Raw genomic sequence first — 17,400 nt, forward strand, 5'->3', positions numbered from 1 at the left:
TGGGCGGGATGTAAATTGACAACAGCCACTCTGTAGAAGTGTATGGTGTTTCCTGAAACATCTAAAAAACAAAGCAACAGAGCCTAGGGCACTTCCACTTATGTTCCTATAGCTTAGGGAAATTAAAATCAAAAAGACACAGAAACCCCAATGTTTGGGATGGCTCTGTTTACAAGAACCTCATTTACCGTACAAGTTCAATATCACAGAAAGCAAAGAATGGATACAGACGTTGTGGTACTTACGTACAATGCAATATCACTCAGCAATGAAATCTATGTCATCAGGCCCGTAGCAGCATAATGAGTGGACTCAGGTACGATGACTCTAAGTGAAATAAGTCACACAGAAAAAGAAACATCATAAGGTATCACTAATACACGGAATGTAAACTTGGCTACACAGGAACTGAATTACAAAACAGAACAGGGTCTCAAATGTAGAAAACCAACTTATGCTTGCTTAAGGGGAAAGGTGAGTTGGGGTGCTACATAAAACCAGAGATTGAAATTAGCACAGATACTGTTCCATTAGCCAAATATGTAATAGACAAGAGCTACTCCTTGCTCAACGAAGTGGACTCAACACCCCATATTAAACGCCTAAGAATATACCTGACTAGTAAGAATCTTAAAACCTATGGATTTATATGTCTCCGAAAGAGAATCAAGCGTGTGTACAGCGGCATAAACGCAGCAGTGATAGGATTGGTGAGGTTCGGTGAGCAAATGCAGACCCTTTGAAGTCATATTGCATGGTACCCATTCCATGGGTCTCAACTCTCCAGGTTTAAGGGATTCTTCCTTCAGCTAAATCATGCATGTGGAACCCAGAGTATGATCCACCGTGTGATCGGGAAACGTGTTCAAATGTGTCTCAGTTTTCGTCCCCTGGTACTCGGGTGCAACATTCCATATGCTTTACTAACACTCTCCCCACTTGGAGAGTCAGTGCCTTTAACCTCCTGTTTGGCCCAGTTTGCAATTTCTGCGGAAGATGAACAGGAATAGGGAGAACGAATGAGAGACTAGCTGGAGGTGTCTGGACGGGCAAATTTAACTCTCATTTCCCACCAGGAAGAGGAATTAACCAAAGGCTCAGCGTGCCGTGCCGGAACCACACTAGGGCCTGAAGCAATCCTGCGGTGTTGCGGCCAGCTCACAAGAAAGCGAGTTGAAGAAAAGAGCTCAGGGACACTGTAATTCACGAACTTGCAGAGTTATAAATGACAGCTATCGTCCAAAAATATATTGAAGTAAGGCTGCCAAGAGGACTTGAATGCGGGGCAGAATTGCAGGAAACCGATTTCAGGAGGTAGACTGGAATTGCATGTAAAGCATAGGAAAAGAGGCAGAACGTCCACAAGGATGCACTTGGCCAAAAAGTGCGTATGCGTTTTTTCCTGCATATATTCAGGAAAAAACGCATACGCCCTTTTTGGCCAAGGAAGCAAGCTTGCAAAGGAAATCTGCACTACAATGAAGTCTCACTTCACCCCGGTCAAAAGGGCCATATGAAAAAAGTGTAAAATCCAGAAAGGCAGGAAGGCCATGGAGGACTGGGAGCCTTGTTATGCTGATGGGCGGGATGTAAATTGCCAACAGCCACTCTGTAGAAGTGTATGGTGTTTCCTGAAACATCTAAAAAACAAAGCAACAGAGCCTAGGGCACTTCCACTTATGGTCCTATAGCTTAGGGAAATTAAAATCAAAAAGACACAGCCACCCCAAAGATTGGGACGGCTCGGTTTACAAGAACCTCGTTTACGGTTCAAGTTCAATATCGCAGAAAGCAAAAAATGGATAAAGAAGTTGTGGTACTTACGTACAATGCAATATCACTCAGCAATGAAATCTATGTCATCAGGCCCGTAGCAGCATAATGAGTGGATTCAGGTACGATGATTCTAAGTGAAATAAGTCACACAGAAAAAGAAACATCATAAGATATCACTACTACACGGAATGTAAACTTGGCTACACAGGAACTGAATTACAAAACAGAACAGGGTCTCAAATGTAGAAAACCAACTTATGCTTGCTTAAGGGGAAAGGTGAGTTGCGGTGCTGCATAAAACCAGAGATTGAAATTAGCACAGATACCGTTCCATAAGCTAAATATGTAATAGACAAGAGCTACTCCTTGCTCAACGAAGTGGACTCAACACCCCATATTAAACGCCTAAGAACATACCTGACTAGTAAGAATCTTAAAACCTATGGATTTATATGTCTCCGAAAGAGAATCAAGCGTGTGTACAGTGGCATAAACGCAGCAGTGATAGGATTGGTGAGGTTCGGTGAGCAAATGCAGACCCTTTGAAGTCATATTGCATGGTACCCCTTCCATGGGTCTCAACTCTCCAGGTTTAAGGGATTCTTCCTTCAGCTAAAACATGCATGTGGAACCCAGAGTATGATCCACCGTGTGATCGGGAAACGTGTTCAAATGTATCTCATTTTTCGTCCCCTGCTACTCGGTGCAACTTTCCAGACGCTTTACTAACACTCTCCCCACTTGGAGAGTCAGTGCCTTTAACCTCCTCTTTGGACCAGTTTGCAATTTCTGCGTAAGATGAACAGGAATAAGGAGAAGCAATGGGAGACTATCTGTAGGCGTCTGGACGGGCTAATTTAACTCTCATTTCCCACCAGGAAGTCGAATGAACCAAAGGCTCTGCGTGCCGTGCTGGAACTAGATTAGGGCCTGAAGAGATCCTGCGGTTTTGTGGCCAGCTCACAGGAAAGCAAGTTGAAGAAAGGAGCTGAGGGGCACTGTAATTCACAAACCTGTGGAGTTATAAATGACAGCTATCATCCAAAATTATACTGAAGTAAGGCTGCGAAGAGGACTTGAATGCGGGGCAGAATTGCTGGAAACCGATTTCAGAAGGTACACGGGAGTCGCTCTTAAAGCATAGGAAAAGAGACAGAACTTGGAAAATAACGCACTTGGCAAAAATGGGCATATGTGTTTTATCCAGAGCTCTCATAACTGAGGGGAGGAGATTCCCAGCAGGCTCCAACTGCCACCTGAGGGCTCACATTGCCAAGGCAACGTGAGCAAGCCAGGCAGGAGTTACCTCACAGCAGAGGTCCCACCTCACAGAAGGGTGAGAAACCCCGCCAACATCAGACTCTCACCAGAGGGCCCACATCACCAAGGGGATGGGAACCAGGCAGGAGTTTCTTCACACCAGTAGGGCCACATCATCGAAAGGTGAGGTACTCAGCACATGTGTCCTCAAACCAGAGGACCCACATCACAAAGGGCCTCGGAGTGAGGCAGGCAGGAGTAGCCTCACAACACTGGGCCCATAGAATAAAAAAGCGAGGAATCCAGCAGTTGGAACCTCCCAGCAGGCGGCCCAGAGCACCGAGGCTATGGGATCCAGGCCACAGTGAACTCACAGAAGAGGGCCCATGTCACGAAACTGAGCAACCCAGCCATTGGGACTTCAGAGCAGGAGGCCCACATCCCCATGGGGATGGAAATCTGGTAGGAGTGTCCTCGCACCACTGAGAACGTATCAGAAAATTTTGGGCGACCAGCAGTTAGGGCCTGACGCCAGAGGACCCTCATCACCAAGGAAAGGAGGCTCCCAGCAGGCTCCAACTGCCACCAGAAGGCTGACGTCGCCAAGGCGATGTGTGCCAACCAGGCACGAATGACCTCACAGCAGAGGGCCCACCTCAGAAGTGTGACAAACCCAGTCACGATCAGACTCGCACCAGAGGATCCTATCACCAAATGGATTGGAACCAGGCAGGAGTGTCCTCACATGAGAAGGGCCACATCATCTAAAGGTGAGGAACCCAGAACATGTGGCTTCAAACCATAGGACACCCATCACCAAGGGGCTGGCAGTGAGGCAGGCAGGAGGAGCCTCATAACAGAGGGCCCAAAAATAAGAAAGGTGAGGAATCCAGCAGTTGGAACCTCCCAGCAGGCGGCCCAGACCACAGAGGCTAGGGGATCCAGGCCGGAGTGAACTAACACCAGACAGCCCACATCATGAAACTGTGAGCAACCCAGACATTGGGACCTCAGAGCAGAAGGCCCACATCCCCATGGTGATGGGAACATGACAGGAGTGTCCTGGCATCACTGGGCTCACATCAGAAAACGTGGGGTGCTCCGAAGTTAGGGCCTGACGCTAGAGGGCACTCATCACCGAGAGGAGGAGGCTCCCAGCAGGCTCCAGCTGCCACCAGAGGGGCAACGTCGCCAAGGCGATGTGTGCCAGCCCGGCAGGAGTGACCTCACAGCAGAGGGCCCACCTCACAGAAGGATGAGGAACACAGCCAGGATCAGACTCTCACCAGAGGGCCCACATCACCAAGGGGATGGGAACCGGGTAGGAGTGTCCCCACACCAGTGGGACAACATCATTGAAAGGTGAGGATCCCAGCACATGTAGCCTCAAACCACAGGAACCACATCACCAAGGGGTTCGGAATGAGGCTGGCAGGACCGGCCTCACAACACAGGGTCCATAGAATATAAAAGTTGAGGAATCCAGCAGTTGGAACCTCCCAGCAAGTGGCCCAGAGCACCGAGGCTATGGGATCCAGGCCGCAGTGAACTCACAGCAGAGGGCCCACATCATGAACCTGTGAGCAGCCCAGCCGTTGGGACCTCAGAACAGAAGGCCCACATCCCCATTGGGATGGGAACCTGGCAGGAGTGGCTTCACACCACTTAGCACATATCAGAAAATGTTAGGAGCCCAGCAGTTAGGGCCTGACGCCAGGGGGCCCTCATAACTGAGGGGAGGAGACTCCCAGCAGGTTCCAACTGCCAACAGAGGGCCCACGTCTACAAGGTGGCATGCGCCAGCCAGGCAGTAGTGACCTCACAGCAGAGGGCCTATCTCACAGAAGGGTGAGGAACCGAGGCAGGATGAGACTCTCGCCAGAGGGCCCACAACACCAAGGGGATGGGAACCAGTCAGGACTGTTCTCGCACCAGTGGGGCCACATCATCGAAAGGTGAGGAACCCAGCACATGTGGCCTCATATCAGAGGACATACATCACAAAGGGGATGGGAGTGAGGCAGGTAGGAGTAGCCTAAAAACAGAGGGCCCAAAGAATAAAAAAGGTGAGGAATCCAGCAGTTGGAACCTCCCAGCAGGTGGCCGAGAGCACAGAAGCTATGGGATTCAGGCAGGAGTGAACTAACACCAGAGAGCCCACATCATGAAACTGTGAGCAACCCAGGCGTTGGGACCTCAGAGCAGAAAGCCCACATCCCCATGGGGATGGGAACCTGACAGGAGTGTCCTGGCATCACTGGGCTCACATCAGAAAACGTGGGGAGCCCAGCAGTTAGAGCCTGATGCTAGAGGGCCATCATCACCGAGGGCAGGAGGCTCCCAGCAGGTTCCATGTGCCAACAGAGGGCCCACGTCGCCAAGGTGATGTGTGCAAGTCAGGCAGGATTGACCTCACAGCAGAGGGCCTACCTCACAGAAGAGTGAGGAACCCAGCCAGGATAAGACTGTCACCAGAAGGCCCACATCACCAAGGGGATGGGAACCAGGCAGGAGTGTCCTCACACCAGTGGGGCCACATCATTGAAAGTTGCGGAACCCAGCACATGTGGCCTCAAACCAGAAGACCCACATCACGAAGGGGTTGCGAGTGAGGCAGGCAGGAGGAGCATCACAACACAGGACCCATAGAATACAAAAGTTGAGGAATCGAGCAGCTGGAACCTCCCAGCAGGTGGCCAAGAGCACAGAGGCTATGGGATCCAGGCCACAGTGAACTAACACCAGAGAGCTCACATCATGAAATTGTGATCAACCCAGACGTTGGAACCTCAGAGCAGAAGACCCACATCCCCGTGGAGATGGGAACCTAAGAGGAGTGCCCGAGCATCACTGGGCTCACTAAGAAAAGTTGGGGAGCCCAGCAGTTAGGGCCTGACGTCAGAGGGCCCTCATCACAGAGGTGAGGAGGCTCCCAGCAGGGTCCAAGTGCCACCAGAGGGCTCATGTCAACAAGGCGAGGTGAGCAAGCCAGGCAAGAGTTACCTGATAGTAGAGGGCCCACCTCACAGATGGGTGAGGAACCCAGCCAGGATCAGACTCTCACCAGAGGGCCCACATCACAAAGGGGATGGGAACCGGTCAGGATTATCCTCACACCAGTGGGGCCTCATCATCTTAAGGTGAGGAACCCAGCACATGTGTCCTCAAACCAGAGGACCCACATCACCAAGGGCCTTGGAGTGAGGCAGGCAGGAGTAGCCTCACAACACAGGGCACATAATATAAAAAACGTGAGGATTCCAGCATTTAGACCTTCCAGCAGGCGGCCCAGAACACCGAGGCTATGGGATCCAGGCCGCAGTGAACTCACAGCAGAGGGCCCACATCATAAAACTGTGAGCAACCCAGGCGTTGGGACCTCAGCGCAGAAGGCCCACATCCCCATGGGAATGGGAACCTGGCTGGAGTGTCCTCGCACCACTGGGCACACATCAGAAAATGTGGGGAGCCCACCATTTAGGGCCTGACGCAAGAGGGCCGTCATCACCGAGAGGAGGAGGCACCCTGCATGCTCCAACTGCCACCAGAGGGCTCACGTCTCCAAGGTGACGTGCGCCAGCCAGGCAGGAGTGACCTCACAGCAGAGGGCCTACCTCACAGAACGTTGAGGAACCCAGCCAGGATGAGACTCTCGCCAGAGGGCCCACAACACCAAGGGGATGGGAACCAGGCAGGAGTGTCCTCACACGAGTGGGGCCACATCATCGAAAGGTGAGGAACGCAGCACATGTGGCCTCAAGCCATAGGACAGTCATCACCAAGGGGCTGGCAGTGAGGCAGGCAGGAGGAGCCTCACAACAGAGGGCACATAGAATAAAAAAGTTGAGGAATCCAGCAGTTGGAACCTCCCAGCAGGCGGCTCAGAGCACCGATGATAAGGGATCCTTGCCAGAGTGAACTCACAGCAGAGGGCCCACATCATGGTACTGTGAGCAAGCCAGCCGTTTTGACCTCAGAGCAGAAGGCCCATATCCCCATGGGGGTGGGAACCTGGCAAGAGTGTCCTCACTCACTTGGCGCACATCAGAAAATGTGGGGAGCCCAGCAGTTATGGCCTAAGGCAAGAGGGCCCTCATCACCGAGGGGAGGAGGATCCCAGCACACTCCAACTGCCACCAGAGGGCCCACGTCGCCAAGGTGATGTGTGCCAGACAGGCATGATTGACCTCACAGCAGAGGGCCCACCTCACAGAAGGGTGAGGAACCCAGCCAGGATCAGACTCTCACCTGAGGGCCCACATCAGCAAGGGGATGGGAACCAGTCAGGACTGTCTTCCCTCCAGTGGGGCCACATCATCGAAAGGTGCGGAACCCAGCACATGTGGCCTCAAATCAGAGGACACATATCACAAAGGGAATGGGAGTGAGGCAGGCAGGAGTAGCCTAAAAACAGAGGGCCCAAAGAATAAGAAAGGTGAGGAATCCAGCAGTTGGAACCTCCCAGCAGGCGGCCGAGAGCACAGATGCTATGGGATGCAGGCAGGAGTGAACTAACAGCAGAGAGCCCACATCATGAAACTGTGAGCAACCCAGGCGTTGGGACATCAGAGCAGAAGGCCCACATCCCAATGGGGATGTGAACCTGGCTGGAGTGTCCTCACACCACTGGGCGTACATCACAAAATGTGGGGAGCCCAGCAGTTAGGGCCTGACGCCAGAGGGCCCTCATCACTGAGGGGAGGAGGCTCCCAGCAGGCTCCAAGTGCCACCAGAGGGCTCATGTCCACAAGGCGAGGTGAGCAAGCCAGGCAGGAGTGACCTCACAGCAGACGGCCCACCTCACAGATGGGTGAGGAACCCAGCCAGGATCAGACTCTCAACAGAGGGCCCACATCACCAAGGGGATGTGAACCAGGCAGGAGTCTCCTAAGACCATTGGTCCCACATCATCGAAAGGTGAGGAACCCAGCACATGTGGCCTCAAACCAGACGACACACATCACGAAGGGGCTGGGAGTGAGGCAGGCAGGAGGATCCTCACAACAGAGGGCCCAAAAAATTAAAAAAGTGAGGAATCCGGCAGTTGGAACCTCCCAGCAGGCGGCCAAGAGCACAGAGGCTATGGGATCCAGGCCTCTGTGAACTAACACCAGAGAGCCCACATCACGAAAATGTGAACAACCCAGCCGTTGGGACCTCAGAGCACAAGGCCCACATCCCCATGGAGATGGGATCCTAAGAGGAGTGCCAAAGCATCACTGGGCTCACTAAGAAAAGTTGGTGAGCCCAGCAGTTATGCCCTGACGCAAGAGGGCCCTCATCACCGAGGGGAGGAGGCTCCCAGCAGGCTCCAAGTGCCACCAGAGGGCTCATGTCCACAAGGCGAGGTGAGCAAGCCAGGCAGGAGTGACCTCACAGCAGACGGCCCACCTCACAGATGGGTGAGGAACCCAGCCAGGAACAGACTCTCACCAGGGGGTCCACATAACCACGTGGATGAGAACCAGGCAGGAGTGTCCTCACACTAGTGGGGCCACATCATCGAAAGGTGAGGAACCCAGCAAAGGTGGCCACAAACCAGAGGACCCACATCACCAAGGGGTTGAGAGTGAGGTAGGTGTCTGGACGGGCATATTTAACACTCATTTCCCACCAGGAAGAGGAATTAACCAAAGGCTCAGCGTGCCCTGCCAGAAGCAGATTAGGGCCTGAAGCAGTCTTGCGGGTTTGCGGCCAGCTCACAAGAAAGCGAGTTGAAGAAAGGAGCTCAGGGGCCCTGTAATTCACAAACCTGCAGAGTTATAAATGACAGATAACGTCCAAAAATATATTGAAGTAAGGCTGCGAAGAGGACTTGAAAGCGGGGCAGAATTTCAGGAAACCGATTTCAGGAGGTAGACTGGATTTGCATTTAAAGCATAGGAAAAGAGGCAGAACATCGACAATGATGCACTTGGCAAAAAAGGGCGTATGAGTTTGTTCCTGAATATATTCAGGAAAAAACACATACGCCCTTTTTGGCAAACCAAGCAAGCTTGCAATGGAAATCCGAACTACTATGAAGTGTCACTTCCCCCCGGTCTAAAGGGCCATCTGAGAAAAGTGTAAAATCCAGAAAGGCAGGACAGGCCATGGAGAACTGGGAGCCTTGTTATGCTGATGGGCGGGATGTAAATTGCCAACAGCCACTCTGGAGAAGTGTATGGTGTTTCCTGATACATCTGAAAAACAAAGCAACAGAGTCTAGGGCATTTCCACTTATGGTCTTATAGCTTAGGGAATTTAAAATCAAAAAGACACAGCCACCCCAAAATTTGGGACGGCTCTGTTTACAGGAACCTCTTCTACAGTACAAGTTAAATACCCCAGAGAACAAATAATTGATAAAGAAGTTGCGGTACGTACGTACAACAGAATACCACTCAGCAATGAAATCTGTGTCACCAGGCCTGTACTAGCATAATGAGTGGATTGAGGCACGGTGATTCTAAGTGAAATAAGTCACACAGAAAAAGAAACATCATAAGGTGTCACTAATGCACGGAATGTAAACTTGGCTACACATGAACTGAATTACAAAACAGAACAGGGTCTCAAGTTTACAAAACCAACTTATGCTTGCTTAAGGGGAAAGGTGAGTTGGGGTGCTGCATAAAACCAGAGTTTGAAATTAGCACAGATAGCGTTCCATAAGCCAAATATGTAATATACAAGACCTACCCCTTGCTCAACGAAATGGACTCAACAATGACTCAACCTCACACCTGTTAGAATGGGCATCATCTGAAAATCTACAAACAACAAATGCTGGAAAGGGTGTGGAGAAAAGGAACCCTCTTCCACTATTGTTGGGAATATAAATTGATACAGTCACTATGGAGAACAATATGGAGTTTCTTAAGAAACTAATAATAGAATTACCATATGATACAGCAATCCCAGTACTGGACATATACCCAGACAAAACCATAAATCAAAAAGAGACATTCACTGCAATGTTCATTGCATCACTATTTACAATATCGAGGTAATGGAAGCAACCTAAATGCCCACAGACAGACGAATGCATAAAGATGTGGTACATATATAAAATGGAATATTACTAAGCCATGAAAGGAATGAAATTGGGTCATTTGTAGAGACGTCGATGGATCTAGAGACTGTCATACAGAGTGAAGTAAGTCAGAAAGAGAAGAACAAATCTTGTATATTCATGCATATATGTGGAACCTAGAAAAACTGTACAGATTAACCGTTTTGCAAGGCATAAATAGAGCAACAGATGTAGACAACAATCGTATGGACAACAAGGGGGGAAAGCTCTTGGGGGGGTGGTGGTGGGAGGAGTTGAGAGATTGGGATTGGCATGTAAACATTTATATGTATAAAATAGATAACCAATAAGAACCTGCTGTATAAAAATATAAAATAAAATTCAAAATTAAAAAGAAATAAAATTTAAAAAATAAAACAGAAAAAACAATTATTCCCTTCACATACATGTATTTATATGAATAAATTATTTCCATGCTTATATCTGTAAATACAAAAAAGAAGAATAAAATCTACCTTGAACCAAAAACGAAAAAGAGAAAAAAAAAAAACAGAACCCACCAGTTACTCAGAGGAAAACCGTATCAGGGCACTTGCTCCAGTTGTAAACAATTCTGAAGTTGGTCAGTGGTGGGGAATCGTCTCCCATTCAGCCAGCAGCCCCCACACAGCAAGCGTCCTCATTGCAAAGCTGGGGCACCGTGCCGAGGCATCTGTGAGTAAACGTGAGCTGAGCCCCAGGCCAGTTGCTGCTGAACTGTTCCCACCCTTCCCAGGTAAAACACCTGAATATATACAAGGACTTGAAAGCCTAGAGGAAGGGCCATGGAGCCACACGAGTGACAGCATGCCAGCTGACTTGGTGCCTGCAGGCCAGCCAGGATGGTCCTGGCCCTGGGTGCTCTTCTGGAAGATTTCCATTTTCCTGCCTGAGATACCCGTCCTGTCCCTGCCCCCACTGCTTTTTTCCTTCCTCACCTCTGCCCAGGGAGAAATTCCAGCAGCAGGTATGGGTGACACATCCTCTTCTTTAGCAGGTGGCAGCCTGGCAACTGCTGCAGAAAGTCCAGCAGAGCCCCACTCACACTGGGCCACCCACAAAGCTGTGGCCTCTCACTCCCTCCCACCAGCCCAGCCCCGAGACTGCTGACAGGGCAGAGAAAATGGCGTCAGGCACAGCTGCAGGGGCTCTTGCTGCCTGGAGTGGTATTTATATTGATCTCAACCCAGGCACACCTGGGGAGGGCTGGCCGGCAGTAAGGCTGCCCAGGTCAGCCAATCATCACCCCTCAGGGGCTCACAGTTGCAGAAAATGGAACTTGCTGAACCGGCCAGGTCCAAGGAACAGGTGTGGGCTCCTGAGAGTCAGGATAGACAAGGGGCTGAAGCTTTGGCTTGTTTTCTAATCATTTTATCTGGCCCATGAGTGGGAGACAACTTCAAGAAAACCCTCTCCTAATGAGAGGAACCCAGGAGTCAGGGAGAGGAGGGGGTGGGTGGTGGTTGGAGACAGAGGCCTCGTGCCCTGGGTGCAGTGGAAGTCTCTGGAAGACCAGGTGGAGGGAGGCCACACAGAGTGATGCCCAGGGTCACAGACCTGTCGGAGCTGCTGTTTGTTAGCTCAAGTCCTGCTCTGAGGTGCTCTGTGTCAGCTCTGAGTGACAGGTGAGCTGGGGGTGCTCTTCAATGAGGGCTATGTGCACGGTTCCTGTGTGCCCAGCCCTGCCACGGTACCTGCAAGGGTAGCTCTGTATCCTGGGAGGGGCCTGACCATGAGAGCCCCGTGGGCTGGGTTGGGGGTGGGGTACCTGCCCAGGAGAGCTCCATATCCTGGGATTGGCCTGACCACGAGAGCCCCATGGGCTGCTGGGGACCTGGTAAAGGATGTCAGGACAGTCAGTGAAGCCACCGAGGATATACCTCCAGTTGCTCCTGATTCCTACACCCTGCTGGTCATTCTACCAACCACCAGGACATGGTATTCTGTATTAGTCTTCAATGATGCCTTCTTTTGTATTCCATTAGTCCCAGAGTCACAAGAAATTTTGGCTTGTGAGTGGCAGGACTCAACATACGACTAAAACAATACTTCCGGGCCGTCTTGCCCCAAGGGTTCAAAAATTCCCACACCATCTTTGGGGAAAGCTTAGCTAGAGACCGAAAAGTTCTACCTCTGGAAAAGGAAACCCTCCTTCAATATGCAGATGACATTCTGATCGCCAGCCCTACTAAGGAGGACTCTGAACTACCAAGCCAATAAAGGATAGAAGTTGTCCAAAGCTCAAATATCACAGACTGCGGTGACCTGCCTGGGCTTCATTCTCACACAAGGTCAGAGAAGCCCATCCCAGGAAAGGGAAGAAACCATTTGCAGCCTTACCCCTTTCTAAAACTAGAAGACAGCTTAGGGGTTCCTGGGGAGGCCAGGGTTTGCTGCTTCTGGATCCCTAACTACAGTCTACTAGCTGGGCCTCTATATGAAACACTGAAAGGAAAAGATGATGATCCTTTTGAACAGAATCCAGAAGTGGCCTTTCAAGAATGGAAAGAGCAGTCAATTCAGACCCTTGCCCTGGAACTCCCTAATTGAGCTAAACCCTTTGACCTTTACATTCCCGGTGAAAGGTGAATCGCCATTGGAGAATTAGTGCAAAAACTGGGACCACTTGAAATGGAACAACGCAAGAATGCCATCCAGGTAGGATAAACTACAGTCACCAAGGGGCTTGGCCCACTGCCACATCTGGCCAAGATACTGGCGGTATCTAAAAACCTGGAAATCAGCAGCCCAAAAGGCCACCTCCCTCCTAAGGGAAAAGGACCCCACGTGGTGATCCTAATCACCTACCATGCCCTGAAGTTGCAGGGTTCGCTCCGTGGGCACACCGACCTCGAGTGAGGAGGCCCTCCAACTCCAACATCCAGAGAGATAACCGGGGGCAACAGGACACCATGACGACTCGTGTGAACATCACTTGACCTGGAGTTTCTCTCATAAAACAACAATAGTGTGTCCCGAAGGAGTAGACTACTGCTTGCAGGACTTACTGCACCCGGAGGGGAGCTAATAATCTTGGCGGGGGAACCGTATATCACACTGTCACCATAGAAAAGCCTACAGACACCGTGATGATGGTGGCCAATAAGACCGGCTGGACTCCTGTTTACTTCAAAAGGCTGTTGACTCAGTGGCCATCATGGTCCTTGATCACCACTGACCCTGGACTGTCTGGGAGTTGAGCGGGCAGAGCTCTGACACCTGGTGCTGTTTTTACGTTAATTCAGGGGCCTAATTGAAGAAAGAGCAGACTACTGGTCAGAGCATCAGGCTGGCAGAAACGGTCAGCCTAAGGTGGCCGAACAAATGTGGGGCGGGGTGAAATCGGCCCCCACAGCGTCTCTGCACATCTCTTTCCTGGACCCTTAAAGGTCATTAGAATCTATAACACTTCCAATGCTGGTGCTCAGGCGGACGAGCAGGGAGGCAGGGGTCCTGGGGCCAATCAACGTCACCTGGAGGCTGCTGGGGAGAAGTTCTGACCCTCGTCCCCTGGTATGAGGGCTCCCAACTCAGCACTCAGCAGTTACAGAAGAAGGGTCTGCACCCTCAGCACTCCAAGAATGAGGAACGGGACAAAAGGCAGAGGAGGGGTTTGTCCCCAGCAAAGCCCATTAAAAATCCCTGGGAGATAAAAATAGAATCTGGGCAATAAAGTCAAGTCTGACCTTTTTTATCCTTTGTGCTTTGTCTAATTTCACGTGCTCCTAGGGTCCCGCATGCAGAGGTTCCACACCCGGCACTTCAGACCAGATTTCCTAGTGCAGAATGGCTGGGTCGACACCTCAGCTCCTGGGGCCCAGTGCAGACTCTGAGATATAGAGCCTGAGCTGCAGCCAACCTGGCCCTCGAGAGCTCCGCCCCCTCCCTCCCACTGACTCTGACAGGATCTCTACACAGCAGCCCAGCCCACAGCCCACGGGGTAGTGCATGCTCTCACCTCTCCATTCTCTGATCAAAATATAAAGTTTCCTTTGCTTGGGAACCAAACTCAGTCTCGATCTGTTGGCCCCAATGACACTGGGCAGGGGGACACTTGTTGGGGTCCACTCTGGAGGATCAGTAACAGAAATTGAGACTATTGTAACTTCAATGAACAGATGTGTGAGCCAAACTGTACTTAACATAGAACAGTTTATAAGGCTCGGGTAAAATAAGATGTTTCTAACACTTCCATTTGATATTTCCATCACTTTATTATAAGCAAGTTCAGTGAAAAGGTTTGTCTTATTTGTCAGGTCAATATTAGAGAAATGAAGTGATTTCTTTCCAAGGATGTACATCTAATAATCTTGGTTAAAGCTTCAATCTTGTTTTAAATGCTTTTCCATTGAAAATGATACCTCTTTTTCAGCTCCCCCATTTCTGAGAAGTATAAAATCTTATAATTTATTATTACCAAAGGGGAAAGGTGGGAGGAGGGATAAATTAACAGTTTGGAATTAACACATACACACTGCTATGTATAAAATAGATCATCAACAAGGAACTACTGTATAGCACAGGGAACTACACTCAATATTTTGCAATAACCTATAAGGGGAAATAATCGGAAAAAGAATACATATTTTTATTGACATCATCTATCAATGACAGTTAAAGTGTAACCTAAGGGAAGCCGGTGGTGAGTGCTTCTGACCCTGAAGACTTCAATCATCTAAAGTTTGGACTCTGCCTACTTCCCAAGGCCCTTAATGAACATATGTGTAGCCGTAGCTTAAAAAACTCCCCAGTTTGGGTTTCGGGGAGACACTGATTTTGAAAAAGCCCTGGTGTTCTCCTTACATGAATGGGACTCTTCCTACTGCTAAAACATGTCTGTCACATCCAGAGGATAGTATACCGTCTGATCGGGAAGAGTTTGGAAAAGGCATCTCATCTCCTGGTGCTCGGGTTCACCCCTCCAGCATCTTTACTAACAGTCTCCCCACTTGGAGATGTCAGCACTGTCAACATCCTGTTGCGTACAGTTTGGAATTTGTCCAGAGGATGAAGCGGAAGGATGAGGAACAATGAGAGACAAGTCCTAGGTGTTCAGACAGGCACATGTCACTCTAATTTCCAATCAGGAAGATGAATTGACCAAAGGCTAGGGTTGCCCATGGAAACAGTATAGGGCTTGAGGAAATCCCACTGCTTTGTGGCCAGTTCCCATAAACACAAGTTGAACAATGGAACTCAGGGGCAGTAAAATTCACAAAACTGCAGAGTTGAAAATATCTATCACTGAAAAATGTCTTGAGGAAAGTCAGAGAAAAGGATTGGTAAGCAAGGGAGAATGGCAGGAAAGGGATTTGAGGAGGTAGAAAGGACTCGCCATTAAGCACAAGAAAAGGGGCTGAACATTGCCAACATTGCAGTTGGCCAAAAAGGCTGTATGCGTTTCTTTCTGTATATATTCAAGAAAAGGGCATACACTTTTTTAGCCAACCAAACAGGTGGGCACTGGAAATCAATACTACAAAAGATATCACTTCGCATCAGTCAGAAGAGCCATCCTCATAAAGTGTAAACACCAGAAATGCAGGACAGGGCAAGGAGAAGAGGGAGCCCTGTGAGGCTTATAGTGGAAATGTATATTGCCAACGGCCATTCTGGAGAAGTGTATTGTGTTTACTAAAGCATCTAAAAAATGAGCTACAGAGCATAGGGCACTTGCACTCATGGGCGTATATCTTGGGAAAAACAAAAATCGAGAGGACACAGGCACCCCAATGTTTACTGCCTCTCTGTTTAAAAGATCCTCGACTAGGATAGAACTTCAATGTCTCTGGAGGGAAAAAATGGATAGAGATGTGGTACTTATGTAGAGTGGAATATTACTCAGCCTGGAAATCAATGAAATATGGCCAGTTGTAACAACTCCGGAGGAGTTACGTATGATCGTTCTAAGTGACATAATTCAAAAAGAAAAAGACACGTATCATAAGATATCACTTAAAGGTGGAATCCAAAATGGCTACACATGAAATAAATTACAAAACAAAAACATAGTCAAATATGTAGAAAACACGCGTAAGGCTGCTAAACGGGAAAGGTGGGGAGGGGTGAGGCATCATCCAGGAGGTTGAAATTAGCAAAGATACCATTCCAAATACTAAACTGATAATCAACAAGGTCTACACGGTAGCTAAAAGAACTGCACTCAGCACACTCAAGTCACCGGAAAAGAATATCTATGACTGGTAAGAATCTGAAAAAGAATTTATTGATGTCTCTCTGTACGTGAATCAAGTGGATGTACAGCAGCAAGAAACAGAGCTTTGAAAATCAGCTGTAACCAATATAGTAATAAATTGAAAAAAATAAACGACAGAGAGACAGAGAAAACCTCTTACAACTTTTCCTCAGGGACGGTGATGCAACATGGATTGAACACATCTAGACCCACAGCAGGATGAGACATAAGGCTGGAAACTGTTCGCGCTAAGAAAAATGTGAGGTTGGGTAAGGAAATGCACACCCTTGAAAGTAATACTACCTGGTACCCATTCAATGGGTCCCAAATCTGCAGGTTCAAGGAATCTTCCTACAGCTAAAACATGCATGGAAAACCCAGAGGACTGTACACCATGTGATCGGGAGATGTGTCTAAAATGCACCTCATTTATCCTCTCCTGGTACTCCTGTTCATCATTCCAGCCACGTTACTTAGAATCTCCCCACTTAGAGAATCAGCACATTTAAACTTCTGTTTCACACATTTTGCAAATTGTGAGGAGGATGAACGGGAAGAGGGGGAACCAATGAGAGAATAGTTGTCGGGGTTTGGACGGGCACATGTCACTCTAATTTCCCATTAAGAATAAGAATTAAAAAAAGGCTCAGCCCGCCTCGCCAGAGCCAAAATAGGGCCTGAAGCAATCCTGCGGCTTTGAGGCCAGCTCACAAAAGAGCAACTTAAAAAATGGAGCTCAGGGTCACTGCAATTCACAAACCTGCAGAGTTATAAATGAAAACTAACGTCCAAAAATATGTTGAGGTAAGGCAAAGAAGAGGATCTGAATGCAAGACAGAATTGCAAGAAACAGTTTTCAAGAGATAGATTGGACTCGTCTTTAAAGCACATGAAAAGCGGCAGAATTTCGACAATGATGCAGTTGGCCCAAAAGGGAGTATGCGTTTTTTCCTGAATATATCCAGGAAAAAACGCATACGCACTTTATGGGCAACCAAGCAAGCAAGCAATGCAAATGTGCACAACAAAGAAGTCTCATTTCCCACCGGACAAAAGGGCCATCCGAAAAAATTGTAAAAACCAGAAATGCAGGACAGGCCATGGAGAACAGGGA

This window comes from Orcinus orca, chromosome 2, assembly GCF_937001465.1.
Source record: "Orcinus orca chromosome 2, mOrcOrc1.1, whole genome shotgun sequence".
In the NCBI taxonomy this organism is placed as follows: domain Eukaryota; kingdom Metazoa; phylum Chordata; class Mammalia; order Artiodactyla; family Delphinidae; genus Orcinus; species Orcinus orca.